The sequence below is a fragment of the Apodemus sylvaticus genome, chromosome 1 (genome assembly GCF_947179515.1).
Source record: "Apodemus sylvaticus chromosome 1, mApoSyl1.1, whole genome shotgun sequence".
NCBI classification, from domain to species: domain Eukaryota; kingdom Metazoa; phylum Chordata; class Mammalia; order Rodentia; family Muridae; genus Apodemus; species Apodemus sylvaticus.
The window spans coordinates 73303589-73316714 of record NC_067472.1 but is presented as its reverse complement, the minus strand read 5'-3'; the positions used below and the strand labels follow the sequence as shown (position 1 = coordinate 73316714).

General features: G+C 47.8%; 1 protein-coding gene across 3 annotated transcripts in view; it reads right to left on the bottom strand.

The window, feature by feature from the left end:
• Chst15 (carbohydrate sulfotransferase 15) overlaps positions 1-13126 on the bottom strand; it is an 80374-nt gene that overhangs the window by 37674 nt on the left and 29574 nt on the right. Inside the window, exon 1 of one of the 3 annotated variants that reach the window (XM_052196843.1) lies at positions 3994-4111. The exons of the other annotated variants lie outside the window; for them this stretch is intronic. The gene's annotated coding sequence lies outside the window, so the exon portion shown is untranslated. Of the gene's footprint in view, positions 1-3993; positions 4112-13126 lie in introns of those variants that run through there. 3 annotated transcript variants of the gene reach the window in all.

The following is a 13126-nucleotide window of genomic DNA, read 5'->3' as shown; positions in this document are numbered from 1 at the left end:
GAAGGTTGACTGTACACTGGCACATCATAGGGTGGGGACAATATAAAATGTTCATATAGATTTGTGTGCACGGACTCGTACAGTTGGTATTCAGCCTCATACCCCCCACCCCCAGCACCCCACCCCACCCCCAGCACCCCCAAGACACCCAGCACACCACTTGGAATCTTTCTTGGGTATTAGGAGCTGCCCCTCTCAACCACACCTGAGGTTATTTAATGGAGTGGCCTTTAGTGGAGCCAGGAGGCACTAGGAGCTTCAGGATGGGGGCTGCTCTTTAAAAATGACCAAGCCCTGGTTAAAACGTAAACTCTCTGGTACGATGAAGAAGAGACCAGAGCCCTGGAACAGCCTCATATAAGCCATCTCCCCTATGTTGGGAGACCTCTGCCAAACTCAAAATCCCTGGGAGCTAAGGGCTTCAGGGCTGATGAGCACACAGAGCTGGGTGAAGCCAGGAGAATTGTGGGTATTCCTCCCTATGCCTGACTGCTGGCCAGTCCTGATCAAATCTTGCGATAAGCTGCTATTAGGGCCCTTCTGGAGCATGGTTTATTCCTCCCGGGAGCTTCCTGAAAGCACTCAGGAAACCCTGGGAACCTTTGCCTCTGCAGCCAGTTCAGACCCAGTGTGGGTGTTGGCAACACTCCTGCTGGGACCTAAAATGGAGCAGTCTCTTGGGAATGCGCCCTCAGACTCCAGGCATTTGGTGTTGGCCTTAAACAGCAAAACTCCAGGCCAGGTGTCAAGAAGTTGAAGTGGTTTGTACTGGTAATACTTTAGAGGAAAGGGAAAGAGTTTTCTTTAAGAAAAAGGTATAAACTGTCTTCACAACCCCCAAACCATACAGGCACTCCAGCACATGTGAAGTACATCTCAATACGATATTAAGACCCATCCCATGACAGAGGTGATGAGGTCGATGGTGCCCCTTAAGTGCAGACTGTGAACCTCCGTTGCCTCTGGACACGCCAGTCTCTAGACGGACCAGAAAGGAGCAGAGAGGCCCATGACAGAGGACTTTCCGCCTGAGCTGGCTTTTATTCCATGTTGGCCAGGAGTCCTGCAGGGGCATCAGTCTGTAAAGACATCACAAGTATACAAGATAACCTCAGGTGACAAATGTCCCAAACAGTGAAACCATTAGACACCACTGTTCATTGTCACGATGCAGGGCCTGGCTGGATAATTCCTCACAGCACAGGCTGTCCCTGAACTGTAGGACATGCAAGGTCAGTCAGCACTGCCCCTGGCCTCCACCACTAGATGCTAGGGGTACCCGTCCCCTGAGATAGGGTAAGCAAAACCAGGTCCAGACATAGGCAAAGGTCCCCCTGGGGACCTATTCTCGGCCAGGTGGAGCCTGTCTTATAGGCACAGTGAGCAGAGAGTGACATGAAAGAAACAGTTTCATGGAGATGAGGGAAGCAAGAGAGGGGAGGCTATGTGGGAAATCAAAGCCACAGGGAACCACCTGTGGGCAGATCCTCGGGGACTCGTGCTGGTTTGGAGCCGCTATCGACCACATGGGGCTAAGGCAGAGATTAGATTCTATAGAGCCTTGAAAGCTAGTGTCAAGGGTGATATTGGCCCAAGTGCATAAAAAGAAGCATGCTACATATTCTTACCCAAGACTCTGCCTAAGCTGTGTAGCTATTAAATAACACAGCTAGTGAAAAAAAAAATCCAATTCACGTTGGCTATACTAGAAGGAGAATGGATTGCTATCGTGCCTGTTAACTAGCTTTTCCCATACACTGCAGATGATCCCAGGGACAGCCACTCAGAAACTTAACACTCAAGTGTTCCTCCCTCCAAAGCAGGTAATGCATCCACCTTGTACTTCCCCTGGCTGGAATGCCGGTGCTTCGTGCCAGTCAGCTTGGGTTAGACAGGACCTCTGGTGCCCACTCACGAAGGAAACCAAGGTGCTCAGGGATACATTACAGCCCTGCCGCCTCCCAGCCAAGGCTCCACGCTGTACCTGGTAAATGCAGACCAAAACTGTGGGAACCCAGTGCCACTGTGAGAGATCAGATAACTGGTCCCCCAATAGAAGGCATTCAATTACCCAGCCTTTGCTTAGATGCCCCCTATTAACCTATGTACCCCAGGCATCATTAGCAAACCATTTATAACAAAATTGTAATTGAGAGACCCAGAAATACCACTTTAGATTAAGTAATTGAATGCCCCTCAGTAAAAGATCGATAAAGGGCATCCAATTTCACCCTAGGAAAAACTTATTAAATTATTGTAGCTAGAAGCTGATAGAGCAGAAGAAAGATGTATGAAACTTCAAAGGAAATCTGGATGGACTTCAATAAATAGCTTCATTTAGCTGAAACATTCATGTATGCCCTGGGGGGGAGGGGAAAATAGCTAATTACACGATTTCACTTTTATGTTTTAAGGGGAAATTTTTTGATGGGTCTTAATTAACCTTTACTAAAAACACAAAGCCTTCTTCCGGTTAGTATGTCTAAATGCTGACATCTCTCCTTGGGTTATGTATATGAACATACTCCTTTTGTCAAGAAATATTAATCAGAAAGTAGAGGAAGGAATGTTTTGACTCAGCTCAAAGGTATCATAAAGAGACGGCTGAGACCGAGAAGAAAGCTAACGAGTTCTGCACAAGCAATGAGCAGCATCAGTCTCTCTCTCTCTCTCTTTCTCTGTGTGTGTGTGTGTGTGTGTGTGTTTGTGTGTGTGTGTGTATGTGTGTGTGTGTGGTGTATGTTTGTACGGATGCACATGTGCACTCACATACACTCACGTAAGAGCAAGAGGTTCACATCAAATGATCTCCATCAATAGGTCTCCTCATTATTTTTCGAGACAACATCTCTCAGTGAGACCTGGGGCATACCAATTTAGCTAGACTGGCTGGCCCACAAGCCCCAGGGACCCTCCACATGAATGCTAGGGGTGTGAGCACAGGGCCTTATTTTATACAGTAAGAGCTTTACCAATTAAGCCATCTCCCAGATTCCAGTGTCAATCTTATACCTGAGGCTTTCCAGTCAATTAACAGTCGCTCCTCACCTTGACATTCCTTGTCCTCTAGCTGGTAGGAGGCACATAGCGGATCAGGGGCAGTCAGCATTCCAAGCTCTTATCTACCAAGGGACTTCAGACAAGTGACTTATCTGGGCCTTTGTGTTCTCAAATGGTGCACAGGCAAGCATAGATCACCCACAGCTCGGGAGTTAAGAGCCTGAATGTCGTGGCCAAATTGCTTGGATTTGACCTTGACAAGACATTACACCTTTCTCCTATCTGTTTCCTTGAATAAGAAGTGAGAACAATCCAAAAACCTATAGCCTACCACTGCAATCAGTATCAAGTAAGCTAACACACATAGCAAACTTATGAGGGTAATCCATTGTAAACACTGAATAAATGTTAGTTAGTATTGCATACACATAGTGCTGGCATACAGTATTTCGAATGCTAATTATTATTCATAAATACTATTTAGGATAGATTGCATTACTGGTCGTATTCATTATTCCTCCCTATAGTCACACTCTTGCCTGTGAATCATTTTGACTTTACAATAAAGGAGTAGACAGACTATTTTTTCACTCTCCAGTTTGAGTCAGGTGACCTGCTTTGGCCAACAGAATGAGATAGAAGAGATCTACCTGCCGGTGGGTCTCAAACCCAAGTGAAGAGGGACAGGGCGTGTCTACTCAACCCACAGCCATTGTTGCTGTTATCACGAGAACATGGCTGGCCCAATCGAAGGATGACAGACACGTGAAGGAAAGCTGAGGCTAACATGGAGGAGCTGGGACCCAGCTGACCCAGCTGCCCCTCCAGAGATGATGTTCTAGTTAGTCACCACACAGTCAAAGCTAACCAATATCCTCTGCTATGGGTTGTGAGCCATCGGAGCTACAAATACCAGCTGCAGCAACTGTGTAATGAGCTTCACAGAGGGCATGAAACGCTTATGAGGGGCCGACACAGGCCAAAGCAACTCACCGGGGATGCAGCTAGTTGTGGAGTCCACCCCTTACTCTGAAAGTCTCTCTCCCCTGGCACCAGAAGCAGAGAACACCGGGCTGTAATGATGGAAGCCAGAAGGGAGTTCTTCCGAGATTAGACCACAGCCACCCCAACACACCACACTCTCTTCAAGCAAATTTGTGTTTCTGATAGCCATGACTGCTTTGTTCCAGTTATCTGAACAACTGACCCCCTTCCCTCTGTGCTGTTAGTGTCATTTCTCCCCATGTCCTCTTCCCCTAGCAAGCCCATGCTGTAATCTGACCTTGATAGGTTCCTTGCCAAATTTCATCTTTCCTGATGCCTGGAGCCTCTTATCAATGCTTCCTCTGCAAGTATCCCTTTACCATGGTCAGCAGGCTCTTCCTGTCTGGCACCAAGAGTGTATCATATGTACCATGGGAGTTTTATTTCGTTCTTTTGAGATAGTGTCTGCTGTGTGACAAGACTTTTCCTAGGGAGACGAACACCTACTCACTCCAGATAATGAACCCATGGTAGATCAAAGGGCAGATACTGCCAAAGGTCTGCTTGGTAGACAAATGGGTTTTACTGGGGTTGCTTATAAGAGTATGGGTGAGGGGTTACTTACAAGAGCAGAAATGACTCAAAAACAGCTGCATCGACAAGGCCCACCTCAGCATGGGTGACAGATCACAAAAGCTGGGAAGCCTGAACAGCCTACAAGCTGCTCAGCAGGCACAGAGTGTCCTTTCCAGGTGCCTCCATTGGTCTAAATGTCATGCAGGCAACTAGGCTGGTTTCTGTGTCTTTCAAGCACCTGGTCTGGTCTCAGAGTCTTCTTTTCAGCTTGTCTTGTCTGAGAATATTCTTGGAGTTCAGTCTCCTTCCATCTGAGACAACTCCCAGCTTTAATTGCTTTTATTTTGGCAGGGAGGGGCCTACTGGATCTGGTCAGTTTCAGGGACTTCCTGAAGCTATTTTTGAGTTGTTCACCTGTTGTTACTGTTTAGATATGGGAGGGATACAACAAGGGCCTCACAATATAGTCCTGGCTGCCCTGGAACTCCCTATGTGGGCCAGGCTGGCCTTGGATCTACAGAGATCTCCCTATGGCATCCTGGGATCAAAGGTATGCACCACCATACCTTGCATAGAACAGGAGGTTTTATAAATTACACACTTGGCTGTAGAATAATTTCACCATCAACATTGTTTTTGATAGTAACAATGACGTTTTATATGCATCACATCATAGAAAGAGTCCATAGAAAAAGCTATCATTTCATGACCCATATCTGTGGGAAATCAGCATTCTTACAAAGATCCCATCTCCATAGCAAACGACCCTCCTCTCTCTCTTGTACCCTAGCCTGATACCCAGAGCCTCAATTTAGTAGAGAGGTAGAACACAGGAAAAACGGTTTCTGTGAGGTCAAAGCGTTAAGCCAGACCTCAAAGTAAGCAGACCCACCCTTTAGTCCAGCTCAATTGTTACCAACTCTATGAACTCACACAATAAACTGAACCATCCTGAGACTTAGATTTTCATGTGTAATATGAGAGTAAAGCCATTGTTGCCCTCCAGCCTGAATTTGAAGAGGTACTATACAGAAAATGCACAACCTCTACCTGGCACACAGCAAGCTCCCGGATGTAAAACACAGCTTTTGCATTACTAGGCAGGGCCTTGCCCCAGTGCTACCTGCTTTCTACTCTTCTAGAAACCTATGTCTAGATGTTCGACTTCCCCACCTACATACAATGTGAGGACGTGAATTCCAGGAAGAGACAGGTGGCATGTTTGTCCCTAAGTATCTGAAGGAAGCTAGGAAGAATGTTGTGACAGGGAGAAACCCACAGGGGACCCCTCGGAACTCCTAGAGAACCATTCATGGTGGGAAACCCCTAGCATATCTTGAAGATGACGGTGAGCATAGTCAGAGCCCAGGTGAACCCACGCTCTCTGGAGTTATCAACCAGGCAGTACAAACCTATAAGCACCCGCGTCCAGGCCTGCCTTCGATAGAGAAAAGAGGCGCAGCCTGGTTCTTTGCTTCCCAAGAACGTGCAGCTTATCCTAAGAGACAGATAGAGTAAGAGACTCAAGGGCCTGGCACCCCACCTTCACCATCTGCACCTCCACAGACGTCAGCCCATCATCTGGCTTAGCCTCAAGTGGTCCAGCAGCTCATCTGGGCCCATGGTTCCTTCCTTTCCTGGCCCCTTTAAGAACCTAAAGATCAGCTTTTCAGTCTCCCAGGGGCTGTGTATAAGGAGGAGAGGAAGGCTCGACCAAAGAGGGCCACTTTCAAGCTGCCTTCTCCAAATCCCTTGTTAGCAGAGGCACTGAGTCTCACACCATCTCACTTTCCACCTGCATTCAAAGCTGATGCTCTGCAAGCTTACGCCCAGAGAAAGAAGGGATGAGGGGATGCTGGCTGGTCTGGTAGCACGTGTCCTGCACAGAGAAGGTGCCATGGAAAACAAAAACAAACAAAACAAAAAAACAAAAAACAAAAAACTGTACCAGGTGCTGGTGGAAAGAGGAGGAAGAGGAGGAGGTAGATGCCCTGACACACCCGAGGACCACAGAACACAAAAATGACCTTGCAGAGCAGGCAGTTCAGGAGACCACCTGTACAAGTAAGTTCCTTGTCACTCCTGCAGGCGCAGGTAGACAGGCTGGGTTGTACTGGATTAGCCATGTGGTAGCAATGCTCTTGAGGCTGAGCAACAACCAGGAGCTTCCTTGAAAAGCCGTTTCAAACTCCGACAGCCTAAACACCCTACCAGCATGGCCGAGATCTGCTGGGCAGGGAAAGTCCTGAGCAGAACTCCCCACAGCTCTCAAACCAGACTCAAACCCTGGCCGGTCACCCTTATGAGCCGTGGCCTCTCTCTGGGCTTTAGCTTTACCAGACAGAAGCCATGGCCCAGGGACTGCCCCTTTCGGTTTTAACACTTTCTGAGACATAGGATCTGAGATTAATTTCTCTTAAACAAAAATCTGTCACCATCACTTCCTTCTGTCTTTTGCGGCTGCTCAGTGTCTAGTTTTCAGCAACTGTTAAAAACTGGCACAGGCTTTATCAGCCTCCAGAGAAGCCAGGCAGTCAATCTTAAAGATTCATTCATCATAGGTTTTCTCCCATTAGAAGCCCGCCCACCCTTTCCCCTACCACCACAGTACCTGTCTATCACATTGTATCAGCCTCTTGCACAACACTCAAGCCTGCATTTGCTGGGGCCACGAATATGAGGACCACACAACCCAGAGCTCAGGAGCTTCTAGCTAACTCCACAGTAAAGACTCCAGGGTCTTCCAGAGACATAATCACCTTGTCATTCCAGAACTGTTCAGCCTCGTTACCGGAACAGTCCTAAAACACCCACCTGGTGCCAGACAACCTGTAAAAAACACACCTTGGCTTAGGGACTAGAGACACCCTAGCAACAGTGATGATGCCTAGAGCCAGTCTCTGACAGCAGGGACAGGTGGGTGGGTGGGGCTGTCCATCTGTTCTAGCTCTGACCCAGCCAAACCGAGCCAGATGTCTGTCTCGCCAACAGTCGTGACATAACTCAGGTTTGCTCCACAAAGGCATAGTGGGTAAGGGGCTTCATAGTGGGTAAGGGGCTTCAAACATGTTCACCCTGCAGTTCTCAGCCAGTGATCTCCATGTGCACAAAAGACTCCAAAGGTCTATGTGACATAACAGACAATTTTCTTTTTTCTGAGTCCAGTGTGTCTACATGGGGTGGAGGAGGGAGTGAGGGCTCTTTTAGAACACTGGTTTTGTTATTTCCGGTGGTGATTCAAATCACCGGGACACAGGCTCTTCCATTCAAGCCTGTCTAGTAACTGTCTGCCATCCCACAAGCCTGGGAGCTTCAAGCTGTGCTTCAGAGCTGGCCCACTGAAATAGCTCTGGGGACATAGTGACTGTGGCCTTCTGCACAGAATTCCCAGGGGAGCATATAGACTCAGGGTTTTCAATGTCACCAGAAACAGGGAAAGAAAGAAATGATTACTAGAGCCAGCCACGTGTAGGAGGCCACATAAACCTGTCTGTCCTTAATGGTAAACTCTCCAATGTCAGTATGCAAATCCTCAAAGTACATGTGGGAAACTGAGGCACAGAAGAGTTACACACATACCCAGTCACAGAGCTAGCCAGTGACTATGTTCCCTGGAGCTGTTTTGGTTGGCAGGCTCAGAAGCAACACAAGAAACTTGGTTTCTATAGGCTGCACCTAAGTAGAATGATACAGGCAGTGACTAGACAACCATGGAACTGTTTGGATGCAAAATCTGTGGTCTTTGACCTATATAACCCAATGAAGCTGCCACCAACAGAGGCTGGCAGAGTGGTGTATCAGCTATCATCTGATTGGCCAGCCTGGATTTGCCACTGCTCAGGCGAGGCAGCCAGGAGAGCGTAGACCTCGCTCTGGGTATGTTCTCAGTAAATATTCCCACCTTTGTGACAGAAGAAAACTCCAGTATGCTCCATTGAGTTCCTAGGAATGCTACAGAACAGGGCTTTTTTGACTTGGTAACTGGAGTGACACCAGGGGACAATGACTATGTCCATTCACAGCCTAGGATCAATGTGGATGACTGGGTTTAAATGTCCTGATGATATTAAAAACAAGCATAACTATTAACCCCACTGTACAGGTGGCTCGACTGTGAATTGAATGTCATCTGCTTCCTACTCGGTGTGACTTACAGAGACAGGAGAGAATATTGGCTGGATATCTAAAGACCCCAGAATCTGCACTGGGCACCAGCCACAACATTGAAATAGCTGTGTGGCTACAGACAAACTGAGACCCTCATCCTCTTCCTCTCCATGTCCTCAAGGCATCAGGTGCCTGAGAACCAGTTATTCTTCCTCTTACGTGTTTGTGGGGTTCCCTGCATGTACAGCACCAAACCTTACCTGCCAGGGAAAAGAGACATGCTTTCCGACATTTTGGCTCCCATGTGGCACCATTGTCCAATGATTCCCCTGAGACAATGGGGGAAATGAATGAAAGAAGATGTGCCCAGGGAGGGAGTGTGTGTGTGTATGCGCGTGTGCACATGTAAGAGAGAGTGTGTGTATGTGTGTTTGAGAGGGGAAAAACAGTGTAAAACAGTATGTGTATGTGTGTGTTAGAGAGGGAGAGTGTGTAAGAGTGTGTAAGAGAGAGACTGTGTATGTGCATGAGAGTGAGAGACATGTAGGAGAGAGTGAAAATGTGTGGGAGTGAAGGAGTGTGTGAGAGAGGAGAGAGAATGTGGGAGGAAAAGAGAGAGAGAGAGAGAGAAAACACTGAAGGGACAGGGTGGCTCTGTCTGCCTTTGTGTCCCTAGTCCCTTCCTGCCCACTGAGACAGACTCTGAAGAGAGGAGGGAAGATCCTGAGTAGCAGAAGATGGCCCGCCCAGATGCCCTTCAGGTCTCTCACAGAACAGAACTCACACATTTCGAGTTCACAGAATGAGAATGACGATCTCGCAATGCACAGCGGAGGCCTAGAGTGAATAAATTATGGTGGCACAATAGAAAGGGAAGCAGCTGTGCGCTCCCCGACAGATGGCCTCCCTGATCGGAATACTTTTAAATATTGTTTTATTTTCAACGATAAGCAAAATAAGAGTCTGGTTTAACCCTTGAATGGGGAGAACGTCCTGAGATACTTCAGTGGCACTTCTTTCTGATGGAAAGAGCAGGCAGCCTATCCTATCTGACAGTGTCCTCTACATGGTTTTACAAGGTGACATAGCATGCACTACCCATCCCAAGCAGACCAGCCCTTCCCAGGCATGGTAAGAAGTAACAGAGTGGCCTGTGCATTTGCCTTGGTGTGACCTGAGCACCTGGGGCAGGGTGTGTGTGTGTGTGTGTGTGTGTGTGTGTGTGTGTGTACAGGAACCTGCATGAAAAATCCAAGATGCCATGTGTAGAAAGCTTAGAAAAGTTTAACATAATTTTAAAATCACAACAAGGCAAGTACGTGGCCAATTGAGAGGTCATGCTAGCAATTGCCTTTAGAGTGACATGGAGGGCAGCCGGGTAAGCACTGGCAGGTCCTGTGGACCAACCAAGATCTCCTGCTCCTCACCATTCACAGTGCTACAGGTGAGTGTGACTGCTCTGTAATACAAACGGATGAGAAGCAGAGGCCCAGACATGACCTGCTCTGAATCCCAGCATGGCAGGAGGCAGAGCTAGACACAGCAGAAGCCCCAGCTGGCCCTCTTTCCACTGAGCCTGGAGACACATAACATCCCTCCAGCAACCAGTTTCCGGGGAGTGACTGTGGGCGGAGCTCGGGGAGCTTTGACTCACATTTGCATAGCCACATCTGGCTTTGAAGTTCACTTAGAAAGATCAAGTATTCCTTTCGCAACTACAATGGCAGTAAAGAAATAATAAACACTAAGTAACAAAGGAGGGGCAGAGAGAAGAAGCAGGCTGGAACAAGGTCAGGTAAATCACACCCTCAGCCCCAATTTCCCTCCTTGAACTCACAGGCATCCTCCCTGCTCTGCTCCTCGTGGAGATGAGGCAGAGGGACTGCCTGAGGCTAGAGATAGCCAAGCTAATTGTTGAATGCAAAGAACAAGGGGGGAGTTACCTCAAGGCTTCACTTTAATCCCTTATTTCTCAAGTGTCTTTGAATTAATAACATTCCCCCACTGGCCACAGCATAATGCTCAGCTGTTGTCCTTGTACATCATCATCATCATCATCATCATCGTCATCATCATCATCATCATCATTGTCAGGATCATTACCACCACCACCATCATCATCATCACCATCACCATCATCGTCATCACCATCACCAACCAAATTCCCAGTTGACTGAAAATCATGCACTTGAGAGCCATCCCAGGAAGGACACTGACTCTTGCCTTCTCTGTCACAATGATGGAAAACCCAGGACAGACCACAGAATTCCCCAGTGGGTGTAGATCTTTATAAATATGTACAAGTCAAAGGCAGAGACCCAGGAGCACATGGGACACTACGGTTCTGGAAGACCCTGTTGTGTGAGTATTGATCTCTGTGACCCTGGAACAGAGATGCCCTTGGATGGTGCCCCATGTGACTGCACTGGTCATGAGATGGACAGGTACACTCTGGTAGAAAGAGAAACGTGGAGGAAAGCAAAAAAAAAAAAAAAGAGAGAGAGAGTCCCAAACCCAGGAATGTTAATCATAGCCCCACATCTCTTGGAATCCTCCTCTTCCTGGCTGTGTGTCCTCAGGCCAACTGCTTTACAATTCTGGGTTTGTTTTCTTCCCTTAGGCATAGAGAAAACTGCAGCAGGAAATGCTGGAGGATTAGTGGGATCATCCGTGCTAAATGCTTCCTTGATGCCACTAACCCCCAGTGCTTAAAAAATCCCGCCATAACCACCTCCTCCGTCCCATCATCCCTTTCTGCTTTCCAAGATCTGCAAAGATCTCAGCTAGCAATAAGAACTCTGGTCTGGTGTCTGAAGCCCCAACCAATCCTGGAGGATGACAGAATTTCTAAGGCAGCACACTAGCAGGGGATTCAAACAAGCTCAGACAGAGGACCCCTGCACCCCACAGTGCATCAGAGACCACACGGGACGGACCCCCCGCCCCTGCCCCCGCCCCAAACATTGGCAGAAAGGATTGCCTATGGCCAGTAAGAGAAATTACTAGGAGAAAATCCACCTTTCAGACTCCAATAGACCCAGTTCCTGAGACCTCAACTCAAACCTGGAATCTAGATTCCCAGTCTCTGTAAAGTAGGTCAACCAAGCATTTTATTTATAGACAAAGTGCCCAAGTTACTAAACATAAATATGATGTATATATCAGAAGGGGAACCCCAGGCCATGGTTCTCTATTAGTCTAACAATTTAAAAGTTCCTGGTAGATCACAGGGTTTTGTTTTGTTTTTTTCCATCAATTTCCCCCCAAATCTCCAGAGTTGAAGCTGGGGAAGGGAGGGCCTTCAATGAACATTTGGACAAGGGTATGTTCTTCATGAATCCCAGTGTCTGCCGGGTACTGCTATGACACACACACTAGGATATGGCTGTCTGTGGCCAGTGTGTTAAGGACACCACCAGCCCTGGAGAGAAGCTAACGCTCACAGCTATGTGAGGCCAGGTGAGAACACGGGAGGCTGTAAGAAAGTCTCTAAGCCAGCCAGCTGGCCCAAGAGCAGCTGTGCCCTCGGTTCTATGTAAACAAGTTGTTTTTTGTTTGTTTGTTTTTTAAAGTACTAGTCCAGAAAATAATCAGCACATCTTGGCTCAGGCACTGACTCCCACAAAGCAAATGCTGTGTGATCTGAGAAAGCTGTAACCTCACACTTAACTGCAGTGCAAAGTCAGAGATTAGGGAGGACCCGCCACACCCCTGTGAAGTCAGGGCTTATTCTCAGAGGGTCAGACCTCCTCCTGGCCTTAAAAGCAAGATTCCAAAAGATAAAATATTATAGGTGTGTATCAGCCTCTGGCCAGTACCATTTCCCCAATGCCAGCCGTCCCCCTGGCCCATCACTGCTGCCCACGCTCTAGACCTGAACCAACACACCCTGGATCCCTTGACCATAAGACTCATCTTGCTCCTCAAAGCCCCTTCTACTGGGCGCCTTTGTGGGTGTCTGACAGCACCTGCTTCAACCTCTGAATGATGGATGATGGGCTCAGGGGAGATGGGAGAGGCTCTGTTCACTTGTACAAAAGTGTACAAAAGTCTCCCAAAGGAAGGAGATCTAAAAAGCACATGGAAAATAAGCAGCGTGTAGCAAAACCCTGTACAGCAGCCATACGTATAAAACTCCTGATAGAGGTTTCAATTTTTATATATAAAATAGAATTTAAAAATTCTGACTTTCTGAGACTAGCGTCTGTCCTTGGAAATGTGTTTCTTGGTATCTTGCTGGTAGATGTGGTCACTAACGTAGGGTGTGTGGGAGGTTTGTGTTGGCTCCACTGGCCTGAGGGACTCCAGTGTCCACACCCACTCTGCAGGAGCAGAGACCAGGGGACTGCAAGGGGCCCTGGGACTTGTCAATCCTGCCCACCCTAGTGGGCCTCTCTACCCTTTCTAAATTAGCTTTCACACTTCAGAAAACAGCAGAATGGTATGCCATGGAAAATTA